Raw genomic sequence first — 14,725 nt, 5'->3', positions numbered from 1 at the left:
CTCAAGAGGGATAGCATCACATAAATCCATAAATGCATTATGATGTCCAATAGGTGTCCACTCTAGTTGTGCACTTGAAAAATCATTTCCTTCATTGGGGACATCTTGCACAGGTAGTTTGATGAGTGATTGCCATTTAAACTTTGTATCCATTATGAGAAATATTAATATGGTTAGTGATCCTTAACTTGTTGAAACATTTAAAAAAAAAACTAATACGAATTATTACATATATCCTTAATAAAACAATTAATATATTGAAATCACAATAAATACAATTATATCCTCGATATGAAATAATTTCACTATACCATCAATGAAATGATTTCTCAAAATTATATTAGAAGTTAATATTATATATTTTATTCTATATTTTTCCAATCTTGTGATCTAGTAATGAGATGCATGTTACTGCAAGCCTAGGACACATGATTCATATTGCCCTAATAAGCGAATTCCTCTTATATAGAAAATAAATTTCTATAATTTCAAAACCTTTACTAGGAAATCATGTTGTCACTTATAAATCTATAGTTATTAAAATCTAATATGATTAGTCCACTAGTCATATATTCTAATTCATCATTATTTATCACTAACTAATTCATTTATTGTGTCATTAAAGATGATCACCTAATTTACTTTTTAATACTAGGCTTCGTGTTATGTATGTACATTAATTTAAGCTTAAAATGATTTTGAATGAACTTGAGTACAACTAGCATGGGATGCAATTCTCCTGCCTTCCTAGCAATCAAGATCTGAGTCATTTTGTTATCAAGGTCCATAGTGTTCATTGTATCAAGATCTAGGTCATTTTCACATAGAGAAGTTATGAAGTTTTCCATGACTTAAGTCCATTTCACTGTATCAAGGTCTATAGATCATTTTCACATAGTGAAGTGTTCATCATTGCATCAAGGTCTAGGTCATTTTCACATAGTGAAGTTATGGAGTTTTAGGTCATTTTTACATAGTAAAGTTATGGAGTTTTCTGTGGATAAGTACATTTAGTTATCAAGCTTTAATTCATTTAGTTATCAAGGTCCATAGTGTTTAAGGTCCTTAGTGTTCATTTTCACATAGTGAAGTTATGGAATTTTCCATGATTAAGTCTGTTTAGTTATCAATGTCTAGGCCATTTGAGGTCATTTGCACATAATGAAGTTATGTAGTTTTTCATATTTTGTCATTTTCACGTAGTGAAGTTATGGAGTTTTCCCATCATTAAGTCCATGGAGATTTCCACAATTAAGTCTATTTAGTTATCAAGGTCTAATGAAGTTATGTAGTTTTTTATGATTTTGTCAGTCATTTAGTTAAGTTATGGATTTTTCCCATCATTTTGTCAATCATTTTTACATAGTGAAGTTATGGAATTTTCCCACCATTAAGTCCATTTAGTTTGCCACTGTAGTGAAGTTATGGAGCTTTTCCTTATAGAGTTTATTTCATGATTCAATCCACTTAATTTTAGCCCACTTAGTGTTCATCTCATGAAGGTAAAGAAATTGTTTTCTAGTTGAACATGAACAATTAAATCAATAGATAAAACTATCATATTATCCATCATTTATTAATCTAATTTAGGAGAAAACTTTATGGAACTCTAGTCTTATTGACACTAGATCATAACTCATAGCATAACATCTAGGCTATATGTTCACAAGGTGAAATTATGGAGTTTCTTCTATGATTAAAGCCTGCTTAGTTTAAGTTATGGAGTTTCTTTTATGATTCAGTCCACTTAATTTCAACCCATTTAGCGTTAACCCCACTTAGTGTTCATTGCATCAAGGTCTAGGTCATTTCACTATGGTCATTTTCACATAGTGAACTTATGGAGTTTCTTCATGATTAAGTCCATTTAATTATCAAGGTCTAGGTCTAGGTTATATAGTTTTTCCATGATTAAGTCCATTTAGCTTTCTACTATAGTGAAGTTATGGAGTTTTTCCTTATGGAGTTTCTTTTATGATTAAGCCCACTTAGCCTTCATTGGATCAAGGTCTAGGTCATTTTCACGTTGTGAGGTTATGGAGTTTTTCCACAATTAAGTCCATTTAGTATCTCATAATCAAAAGTATCTCGTGAAAGATATTGACCCTATTAGGAATCTATTACAACTATATAGTTTATCTGTTATTGTTAGGGAACTAGGTCTTATTAGAAGCCTCAACCCTATTAGGAGTTGTTATTATAATACAAAAGGTACAAGATGAGCCTACTTCTCAAGCATGCATATTCAACTATTGTTATTATAATACAAAAGGTACAAGACGAGTCCACTTAACCAACTAAGATCAATTTCATATTTATAAATAATAATCAGGCACATAGAACAACAATCAAGGATTTCAAGAAAACGTTTACAAGCAATGGGCAAGGGACAAAGCAACCTTGCGCATGAACAAAAATAGTGTCGTAGTATGAATCTAATACCTAGAACCACTACTGTGTATGTTCTCAAAATATTTTTTAATCACGCACATAGTCCTAAAAAAGAAAATTTGGCAGCACTAAGGTTCTTAGTAATGGTCAACTCTGCAGCTTTTGCAATCTAGAGTGGGTGAAATCCAATCCTACCGTACTATGGTTTTGACATATTTCAAGAATTTAATCAATCGGAGATACTGAGGAGATCTGACAACCCAAAAAAAGACTACACCTGTGGGGATTTCCCCCACAAGGACATTTATATAGCGGTTGCTACTACTACGTCAAAAATGGCTATTACCGCTTGAGGTACCATCCACGTGGTTGACTCAATAAAGGGAATGTCCACTATGGTTTAACCCTCTCTAATCAAAGAAGACTCAGAAAGTTGTACCACATGAGGACTTGGTTTGGATTTAAGGGTTCCAAGTTTCTGATGTGCCCAAAAGGGAACATAGCATACTCCTCTAGCCTTTTCACCTTACCCAAACATAGCAAACAAGATTCTTTGACACACTAATTTGAAATCACCTCACCAACTTTTTGGAAAATCCAACAACAAACACCACCAGTCTCAAAAGAGAAATTATTAGTGGATGTTGAGGACAAACCCAAGCGGAATAGTGAGACAATAACAAATATCCTTCCCTACCTACAAGGGGATCCGTCGTTAAGAGGAGCTTCGCATGTAAAGTAAGCGAATGAAGCTTAGTCTCTCAAGATCTCCCAAATAGTGTTCATAGGGCCTAATTACTATGTGAAACATATATGCGTGAAAGCAAATCTAGATCCAATTTTAGAGCACCAAATGAAGTGTGAATCTATGAAAGCATGTAAAAGCACTCAAGCCAAACACATGAGATGTTTGTTTTAGTTCCAAATCCAAGTGTTATAGAGATCCAACAAAATACCTAGTAATCCTTGCAATGCATTTTTCTCTGTTGTACCTTTCGTTTATGCTTGAACACTCACTCACAATGAACAAATCAACAAGCAAACACAAGATATGCAATAATATAACAAAGCCAAGAGGTATTCCTAGATTAGAGGGAAAATGAAAATTAAATGAAAAGGTGTGACCCACATAAGAGAATGTGAAATTAACATTTAATTAAGAGATGTGGAGTGTAAAACTCCATAAAAAATATAAGATGAGGGGTGTTTTATTTAATTTAAATGTAAAATAATTTTTTTTCTTATAAAATAAATTGTGTGACATGTATTTAATTATTTCTTTTAAAATAATAATTGTTGCACATAACATTAATAGGGTATACCAACTTCAAAAGACTTCCATAAATATAGGCAAAATAAATGCCATTATTGATCCCTTTTAGACAAGGGTAAAACCTTTGGAGACCAAAATTACGCAACTCTTGTCATTCGTATAGAAAGAGAACACAAAATTTACATGAAATTTACATGTGAAGATGTATGTAAATGCATCTATAGAAGAAGTAGGAAGGAAAATAATAAACACCTAAAAAATATATAGGAGAAAGAGTCTAATATTTCTCAGCTTAGACAAGCCTCTCTGATATAAAAACTCTAGGATAAATTACAAGTACTAACAATGGAAAAATAATACTTGGAAAAGGAGCTATGTACATCTTAGGTCCTTCTTAATTGGGATCAAAGAGAATTTGAAAGCAAAATACCAATGTTTGACAAGAAAGACAATAATTACATTTTATCTTGTCTTATATACTTTACTTATTTCATTTCAAGGTTAATTCCTTAATGGGGGCTTACCTTTAGCAATTTTTTTTCCTTTTTTGTGTTTAGATGTAGATTTAGCAAATTCAAAATAATAGATCTAAAGGCACAATTGTAGTTGTAGTCCCAAAACCCCTAAATTCATCCCTTTAAGGTATAGTTCACCTCAAGTTCAACCTATAATAGTATAGGTCATTCTGTGTCCAACTTGTTCCTGAATTTTTTGTATTTTCTTGATAAAAAGGTTCAAATCTTAGATTAAAAGATGTTAATCTATTTTCAATTTTAGTAAAGGCTGAAAGGGTTTCTATAGATCTAAAGTGACTTCCTCTACTAACTCTTAAGGTGAGTGCATCTTCTTTTGTTTTCTTTCATATCACTTACTTTGATACACTAGATATGTTATCTTATTATTTATCATTGCATTAGTGTGTACTTAACTATCCTTGCATATTTATCACATTTCTTTCTATGCATTTATATATTAATAGAAAGCCCCCCACCCAAAAGGGATCGTAGAATCAACATCTTAAAAGGACCTAGATCTTGTGTTGGCACCCCTTTATCTATTTGGGTTTTTTAAATTAGATTTAAATATTTTAGGGGTTAATAATTTAGGATCCCTCTTTCCAATGTATGGCCTGACGAAGTGAAAATCTATCATTATTAACAATTTACATTATACATTTTGGTGAGCCCAACCTTTTACATTTCCCCTTTTCATCATGGTGTTTGATGTCCTTTACATACTATTAGGTTCTCCTCCATATACATTTTGATGAACCCGAAACTTTCATCCTTCATACTTTCTAATTTTCTAGTTAGTCATTGTACACATTGGTTCACCATATACATTTTGGTGAAGTTGATGCTTTCATGCTTCATATTTTCTAATTTTTTAGTTAGATATTCATTATATGCATGGGTTCACCATATCCATTTGGTGAACTTGATCCATCATACTTCCCCTTTTGATCTTGGTACATTAGATAACCTTTATATACTTGTAAGGTATTCAACAAGGGGGAGAATGTTGAGAAATATGAATCTCAACCTTGCAATTTTTCTAGATGCTTCCAAAAGTATAGTTGGCAGTTTTCTACATGTCAGTTCCTTAAAAAGGTAAAGTTAGTTGTCAAAATATTCCTATATCCATAGTACACTATGGGAGGGACATTTTCAAAGATTAGACCACACATCCCAAGATAATTTTATTAAGAGATAAAAATACACCTTGAAATGTGTGCCAAATTCCTAAAAGATTTAAAATTTAATGATCAATCCCAAGTTTTGAAACTACAAAAATTTGGGACAATAGGTTTGTCATCTTTTTATAAAAATCATTTTTTATATTAGTAATGTATTATCAACATCTAATATAATAAAATTGTTTTATAATCTTTCATTTCCCAAAAATACAATGAAGGATGGGAAATAAAAACCTTTCTCACCTTATCATCCTCTTATACTTTATATTCACAACAAATATTAGTTCTTCACAGGGGATGGAGAATACTTGGGGACCCCAGTCTTATCACCTTTTGATCATTAAGCTCTTCTCACCTATTGTCTCCCATTAATGTCCCTTTTTTGTAGTTTTCTTTTCTTATTTTAAGCGTTTGAAACTTTTATAATTAGGCACATCTTATGCTTTCTATGTACCATTTTTTAATTCAAGAGAAATTAAATATGTGGGAAATGTTATTAAGTAAAGGTGAAGAGAAACTATAGATAGTAGATTGTACCCATAACCCATTGATCCTATTAGATTATAATTTATTTCTTATGACTACTTACTTAGCTAATTATAAATATAAATTGTGATATAATGTGAAAGTTTCACAAGTTTACAAATCTGTAAAGTTTAAATTTGATTTATGAGTACAATTTTAATACAAATACATAGATAAATGACATAATTATGTGTGAAGCTATAATCATTTCACTACACATTACATAGCCCCATAAGTGCTTGTTCAAATACATTTACTTTAACCTTCATAGGTGTTGATAAAAGTCCCTTATAATACTTATTGCAAATAGTGTATAACTCATGGATAGTAGTATAAAAGAAATGTCCCAAGGAGCCCAAACTTACAATCATGTATTTTATACTAGATGATGTAGATGCATGCTTAATTTAAAAACTAGATTTTTTAATATGATCTAATGTAAATTACTTGACCTAATTTAATTATACTATTTTAAATGTAGAATAATATAATAGATATTATTCTAATTATATGTGTATACTATTTATTTTATTATTAAAACAATCATATTCAACTCATGTTTAATTATGGTTAAAATTGTATCATTTATTTAATTTTCAGAATCATTAGATTAGTTATTATCTTATAATTTTGTTTTCAAAATCAAAATTTGTCTGTTATATTTCTTTGGATTTCCTTTTTTTGAAATTCAACCTTCTTTCCTAGTTTTCTCTAGATCTTATATATCATTGTCAATCATCTCATTTCCATTTCATTAAGTGAAAATTAATTGCACTTGTTCAATATTTGATTTTTTTTTAGTTGTTTGGGTCTTCTCCCTTTTGAATGTGGTAAAAGAAATAAGATCAATACTCTTTTTTTTTCACTTGTGGTGATCCCCATTGTCTCGTATGACAAGAAAAAATAATTTTGGGGCATTATTGTTTGAAAATAAGAGGATTCTTTAGTACGTCACAAATGTGCATGCTATGATTTAGGTTCAGTAAGATCCCCATGGATATGTGAACAAGAGTATATGATTTAAAAAAGTGTAGGTTGAATTAACAGTCAAAAGAGTAGTCCATTATCAAAATGGTACCCTAGACGTATGATTTCATCTTTGAGAGAGTATTGATCCAATATAAAATCTAAGGCAAATGTCATGTTATCATTATCTATTTCATTTCCAATATGTCTTAGTTTTTTTGCCAATCCAATTTTAAATACATTTTTCTAGTATAGATTTAATTATTCTTATCTTCAATCTTGCAAAGTAGCAAGTTAAGTTTTCTAAATGATCTATTTCTAATTATTTCTCATTTATGTAAGCTAGTTTGTGCGTACTTGTATATTAATATGAATAACATAGGTTAGTCCTAAAGAGATTATATTTTCTATTTCAAATAGATATTAAGAAACCTAAAATAGGAATAACATAGTTAAAAAATCTTAAGACATTACTTTTCATTAAAAATATTATAACTTAAATATTGTTAGAATCTTTTTTGATTTATACAATGAATCATTTTGTATATTTGAAAATTTAATATTATACTTACAAACCTTGTCATTTCATTTATATCATATAAATCCGTATATAACTGTATAGAATGTAATGAGTGATAACATATAGAAAGAGGCATTGATCATATTCTTTACAACTATTCATATAATTATACCAAATAAAAAACAAAAAATATTAAAAAAATTCTATAACTAATTTTAATAATGAGATATTATTACAATTCTTAAATAACAACCACTCTGAAGAAACGTACTAAATTAAAAAAATATAATTATACAGCAATTTTCAACAAAATAATATTACGTCTTTTATATATCTATTAGCACTACTCCATATTAATAATAGATTAAAAATATAATTCTAAATATTAATAGAGAAACTAACACATAATTTAATCCAAAAGCTATTATCTAAGATTTAAGTGGATTATTAGTCATTATCGACTAGAATTCCACGATTACAAAAACTGAGTATTAGATTTATATTCATAAATATGGCGGAGAGAGCATTGTCGTGATCATTTGTACAAATGAGGTCAAAATAAATATCTAGAGTTTGATCTACCTTTCACGGCTGAATGAATAAGTTTTCAAAAAAAAGTTTAAACATATACTGATTGGTAAAGAAATGTAACTTCAAAAACAATACAAATCGCATGATAAATTTATGTACAATACGGAAGCAAAGAAGTCCCGAACGATAACATTGAAAGAGAAAAACTATCCGTAGTTACTGTGCCCAGAAGACAGTATACAATATGCATGTTTGAATTCAACAATGGCTGAAATGCATGTTTGAAGCAACACTATATGGACGTGGGAAAATCAAAACAAAACATGCTGCGCACATAACTTTTACCAACGTAGCAGCAGTAAGATTTTTGGACAGTTGAGAAGCTTCAGCAGAACACAATATGCAGCACACAAAATGCTCCAAACCAGAACAAGGATGAGTAGAAAGAACAAAAAAGGCACAGGGGAAATGAGCAGGCTTCCCGCTTCTTTTTTTTAAGGAAGTTAGTGTGAACTTTAGTGACATTGATATCCAAGTTGGCGTGTAAATTTTGTTTGGAGCTAGCAATGCCATCTCGGAATAAATTCCTGCCTAAACTCCCCACCTTCCTTTATGAACGCGTCTATACTTTGTTTGTCACAATTAGTTGCAGAGTACGGCCGCGGCAGAGGAAGATGGCATGAACGATGGCATGAGGCATGAGGATGGGGGGCGGGGATACCCAGGCAGTCGATCCTCCTGCCTGGGTAGCCGTTGCCTGATATTACCCCTTCCTCTCTCTGTAATCATTTTATTTGACAGGTGTCAGCTATACCCTTTATCTTCTCTTTCACGCCAACAGCAAATCTCTATATATGCTCAACCAGTTTTCCCTCTTCACCATCTCATCTTTCGTCTTTGCCTTTTTTCGCGGGGTTTTGTTACATCATCTTTGCATTTCATTTTGTTTGAATTTTTTCGCGGGGTTTTGTTACATCATCTTTGCATTTCATTTTGTTTGAATTTTTTCGTAGGGTTTTACATATTTACTTACTTCACAATGTCTGATCTACTTGGTGTTTGCATGCAGAATACAGCAACCATGTCTTCTTCAAACAACAGAAACGCTTCCAATGTCGATTCCAAGGCAGGGGGTTCAACAGCGGCAGAGAAAAGCAAAGGAAAGGCACCGCGTGTGAAGAAAGAGCCGCCGAGGGAGAGGCCGGTGAGCAAGTTTCACGATCTGCTAAACCACGGTGTAAAGATATATGATGATGATGCCAACGAGTTCTACGATGCCCTTGTTCAGGCTCGCATTGAGCTCGACAGAGATCTCGACGCCATGGATGCTGAAGACGCAAAGAAGGACGCCATGAATGCCAAACATGCTCGCTGATTAGCTTTTCATGACTTTGCGTTACGTCGTTTTCTCAAGTATTTGAGCTATCGTTTGTGTTTTTGTGGTTGCTTGTAGCCTATTATCTCCCTTTTTTGGTGGGTGATTTGAAGTTTTTGCACTAATTTCTGAAATCACCGCTTTTAGAGGTTTTGAAGTTTTTGCAGAATGTGATTGACTCATATTTCTGGCCGTTTGGTAAATTGTCATAGTGCGGGCTTTATGCACTTTATATTACCGTTATCTTTTACCATGGTTGTGATGCAATTGTGTGACCGGTGTTTTTCGTAAATTATGGAAAGAAAATGAGCCAGAAATCTGGTATTTGGATTAACGCAAAAAAGACGCCGTTGCCGGGGATCGAACCCGGGTCACCCGCGTGACAGGCGGGAATACTCACCACTATACTACAACGACTCTATTGTTTTTGGTTCCTTTTAGCACGTAGCCTGTTATAATGCTATCCTTAAGTTTTACCAACACTGTTATAATGGAATTTTGGTATAAATGGCTCTGATTATTGTAGCCAGGTTTTGAAAATTGATTTGGGTATTCTTTATATTATAATAGCTAGGCCTAGAAAACTGATTTGTGGTATTCTTACAATGCGAAAGAGTCAAGCATATGTTTTTCTGAGTTGGTCTCATTCTCAGCGAACGATCAACACGATTTCTAAATAGGTGTCCGAGTTGTCGAGGGCAGCCGCAACAATTAATAAAATTCTGTTGGGTTGTGTCGAATATTAACACCTTGTTCCGAAGCTCGTTTTCTGGCGTTCACCTTAAGGTTTCAAAGTCATCCAACAGTCATTATATTATATGAAGTGAAATGCTATCAAACAGTCGCATCCTTTACATTTGTGTACTATCGACCTGCTTAATAACTAAACAGCTTTCAATCAGTGCATGCAATCGAATGCTGGCAAAGCTAAGGGAACTTAGCTTCGCGCTTGCCAAATAATTCGTATCCGTTGTTTCTGTTTCCATGCTATCCATAATGTCTGCTGTAGCATTTACATCTACAAAATTTGACAAACCCCTTTCCACTGTGCTTCAATACCTTGATTCAAAAGGCTTCCAAATTGGTGCAAGCAAGGGACACGCTTCATTAATTTACTTTGTGCAAGCTTCCACTTTCGAAAGGCATGACTGCAATGGTTTTTTGCATTTGCATGTCTGATTCACAAGGGTATTTAAGGAGTAAACTCTCACGTAAGTGCTAAAAGTTGAAGAAGTTGGGGAAGTTAGAAAATATGAACATAAGAGAAGATGAGGGTCAGAATGCTTGAAAAGGCTGAAAGTTTGAAAGCCTGAGCATACATGAGCATTTGAGGGTGGATAGATAGAAAAGTTAAAGCATATGAATATACGAGGTCAAATTAAAGCATATGAACATATGAGTTGAGGAAGAAAGAATTTTTTTTGTATGTTCAACTACCCCCATCTAATCTACAATGTCTTTATATCCTAGCTATACAATGCAAAGCATATCTTGAGACTTAACACAGATGGAGATTGAGGCAGATTTCTCAAGGATGTTAGAGTAGAAGGTCGGTCAAATTAATGTAGTATTTTATTGTCGTTTCGTACTTAAAAGAAGAAATAGCTTGAGTTAGGACAATTAGTTGCCTTCGCTGGAGATGCCAAAGAAGGTATATGTGCTCAAAATAAGTATAATGTTTGGAAAGCAGAGACTGGGAATTTCTTGCTCATCCACCGCTTGAGAAGAAGTCCATGGGGAGTTAAGCGCCCAGCCAAGATGGAAATCGATTTTGGAGGAACTAGATCACAGAAGTTCAAAAAAAATTGTTTTCGTCTCTGCAACAAAGTTTAAAGCCACCAAGCGAGAGTGAAGTATATGAATTTTTATTAACTAAGAAAAGTTGAAAATAGAAAGAGAATCAGTTGAATTCTGAAAGATAAAGGTCATTGGAAGCGGCTATGCAGCCGACTATTTTATTAGCCGATTAGGCTATTTACTACATATTTACTACGGGATCCTCGACCGGAAATTGCCCCGTTCAAGTCGAAATCCCTTTCTCAGGTGCCGACAGGGCATGCTCGGGTTCGGAACAGTGCTCGTTTGGGGGTATCGATGGCGCGACGTATTTGTCACAGTTTGCTCTCGTGGCCGACTGCCGCTAGAGTTGATCCGCGACCTGCTGTGGGCCTTTTGATTTGTGGCTGTGGGGTTTTGGTTTTTCACACCCATAACGAAGCCTTTGTCATCTGGGTTTTTATTTCAAACAGTACCTCTAAATTTGTTTACTGCAAATTTAGTTTTCAGCACAAAAAAATCGACAATTCCAGCCATGGAGTAAGGTTATTCTCATGGAAAAGGGAGAAGTCGATTTGTGAGCTCGTTTTAACACCGTCGAAGCATCTCTTGTAGCCATTGAGAGGGTACACGACATCCAGCTGGTTCGAATCCCAACAAAAAACTGGTTATGCCACTGAGATTTCCTCCCAGTGCCACAGCCGAGGCCGCTGTGGCTGCAGCAGCAGTCTTCTGTCGAATGCATTGGCACGTGAAGAAAATGATTTAGTATGAGACCTGGCAAGAGGATTTAACACATGTTTTCTGTTCAGAATTGTTGTTTCTCCAAATTGATTCGAAATGTGAGTTAGTGTGCCTGTCAAGTGTTTGACAAAATGACTAATACCATCTCCTTAAACACATATAGCCAAAACAGCCAGTGTCCGGATAACACTGTAATTCATTTTGCGCTATTTACTTTCACTCCGCTTGTTCCCATCAATAAAATCTTCTTCATAGCATGAAAATATGTGGACAATTGGGGCACATGCTTGGGGTCGATTCAATATGCCCAATATAAATATTTTTGCCTGAAAGTGTAGCTATTTTAATTTACAGACCGATGTCGCATGGATACTGTATTCGGCTATGAAGCAGACTGAGATTTTTCTTTTGTTGCGGGAAGCTTTAATGCCTACATCATAGAGGTCAACCTTCGGGTAGTCATTCTTTCTGATCTTTGCCTTTCCTCTACTATTTTTCTGAATTTCCGGAAAAAAAGGGGATAAATTTATGAGGGCTTGCTTGGTTATTTATACAAACCCTCATTTGTTCTTCCTCATAGCTTCACATTGGAAATCACACTTCCTGTCTTATGCTCCTTTGGTTGCACAATCCTGTGGTAGGTGCTGGAGTGAACATGAATTTAGTGTCAGCCATGGATTAAAAACCTTCAAATTATGACAACATGTCTATTTCCACTACTTCTATTTGAATCGAGTGCAGTGTTTTTAATTAGTTCAAAGAACTAATATGAACTTTAACTTTCATGCTGTCGATTTTAGTGTTAACATGGAGCTCATTGTCAACATAAATATTCTCTAACAAACTCAAAGTTATTTGAGATTTACATAAAAACTTTAGGAATTTATAATTCATTTTGGTTCCCATTCTTTCCTTACTGTTACAAATTATGCTTATTGCCGAAGCAGGGGAAAAGAATTAAGATCTTAAGATCGGATAATGAGGTGAATACGTCTCTTGTATATTTCATGATTACTGTGTTGGAATTGGGATTGAGAGGGAGTTTTGTGTTCCTTGTAATACTTAACAAAAGGGTCTAGCTGGAAGAAAGAACGTGACAATTATTGAGACAATAAAGGCAATGATTCATGATCAAAGCCTTCAAACTTTTCTATAGGCCGAGGCATGCAGAATTGCAGTTCATATTCAAAGTCGTCCTCATCAATTTCGTTACAACATGACCCCTGAAAAAGCTTTTATAGGCATCAAACCAGAGATTCGTTACTTCAGAATGGATGTCTAGTTTATATTTTCCTTCTAAAAGAGAAAAAATCAAAATTAGAACCTTCAGGAATAAAGGTCCTTGTTTGATATGGGGATTCTTCAAAAGCTTTCAAGATTTATATTCCAGGACATAGACAAATTCAAATAAGCAGGGAAATTATTTTTGATGAAGGTGTAGCGTGCAACATCCTCAAGATTGAGCAATGGCTGATTTAGATCCACCTTCTGATGTTCTGTAACCAACCATTTCCGGCACGAATATGTATACTTTCCTCTGTAGTTGTCATTTTGAGTGTTATTTCACAATTCATTTGTATTATAATATGGCCTCTTAACTCTTCAATGGCAATATATCAAGAGCGATACATTTTCTTCTTTGAATTTTTTAAACTTTCTACTATTAGTATCTATGCTGAGATGATTTCTATCAATCATCTTTCTCATCTTATGTATCTCACTTGTGGACCGTGCCTTATCCCAATGGCCACTCATTAGATATTGGCCATTTTCACTCGGTTGAAATCTGGAACATATCTAATTATTTTGGAGTTCAGCGATCACTACATGGTTCAATTCTTGTTATTCAATCAAACAATAGCAAAATGATGGGAGCACAGAAGGTTCTCATGTTCAGATTTAATAAAACCTCAAATATGTTTTATTCAACAAGATGTTCTTTTGCATACCCTTCATCTTCTATTCAGCAGTTTGCAGAACTCTCAACCCACTCTTTCCTGTTTACATTTCTGTAAATTTGTATTGCCTATTTCAATAATATTGTATTGAACATGCTACATAACTTCAACAATGGGTGCGTGCAGGCTACCCAACATGGCTATTGGAGATGCACCCAGGAATACCATTGCCATTTCAAGCAGCATTTCATAGTCAGCTCCCCCCCACTCAATTGCACTTTGGCAAGAGGCCTGCACAACAAGCTCCACTTCCACAAACTGGATGCAATTAGATGGAAAACAAATCAAACAGCTCACTAGAAATATCACTACTGATAGCTAGGAAATATTAAAGCAACTCAACCAGGCAAATACCTATACACAGAGTCTATTGGATGATGAAATAGAGCAAATCGAAACAGCTATGCGATGACTTGACATAGCATATCGGCCACTAGAAAAATATTGCCTTCTCGAATGGGAAATAAGATATGACAAACACTTCACTATGGGAGATTTTGGTGCACTCCGATGTGCATTCCAGACATTTTTGGAACTTGCATGGCACAAAATCTTTACATAGATTAAGAAAACAACTGGATAAATCTAAAACCTAGAAAATCTTCTTCAGCCTCAGCTCTTGTAAAAAAACCTTGTTCAAATGTTGTATTAAATAGCCAACTTCAACTATATGCTATATTAAAACAATGTAAATATTTTTTATTAAATAAAGCATACTATTTTTCCATAATTCTGTCTTTGCTATGAATAAATAAAAATGTTCTTATGTATTTGTTAAGGTTATGTAATGATCCCATCTTTTGGCCTTCACATTCTCCAAAATCTAAGTTGAGAATAAGAAAAAATTAGGGCCAAAATGAAGTTGATTTACTCAATTTCAGGCATACTTACTATTTTTAGTAAGTCGGCAAGACACAATGCAGGTTAATTTTGGTGATTGGATTCGATACTCCTCGGTGAGAGCTTTTCG

General features: G+C 33.7%; 1 long non-coding RNA gene and 1 other non-coding gene across 2 annotated transcripts; one reads left to right on the top strand and one right to left on the bottom strand.

Moving 5' to 3' along the window:
* The first annotated feature begins 8,604 nt into the window (after nt 1-8,604).
* LOC149571238 (uncharacterized) lies at nt 8,605-9,674 on the top strand. Its single transcript, XR_016358454.1, has 2 exons — nt 8,605-8,703; nt 8,972-9,674. It is a non-coding gene; the product is annotated as an uncharacterized LOC149571238 (long non-coding RNA).
* Nucleotides 9,623-9,694, bottom strand: TRNAD-GUC (transfer RNA aspartic acid (anticodon GUC)). The gene has a single exon. It is a non-coding gene; the product is annotated as a tRNA-Asp (tRNA).
* Between the last annotated feature and the right edge of the window lie 5,031 nt (nt 9,695-14,725).

Source organism: Cupressus sempervirens, chromosome 2, assembly GCF_028749045.1.
Source record: "Cupressus sempervirens isolate cs-2001-9-10 chromosome 2, ASM2874904v1, whole genome shotgun sequence".
Taxonomy (NCBI): domain Eukaryota; kingdom Viridiplantae; phylum Streptophyta; class Pinopsida; order Cupressales; family Cupressaceae; genus Cupressus; species Cupressus sempervirens.
The sequence above is the reverse complement of the archived record's forward strand: the minus strand, read 5'-3'. Positions and strand labels throughout refer to the sequence as shown.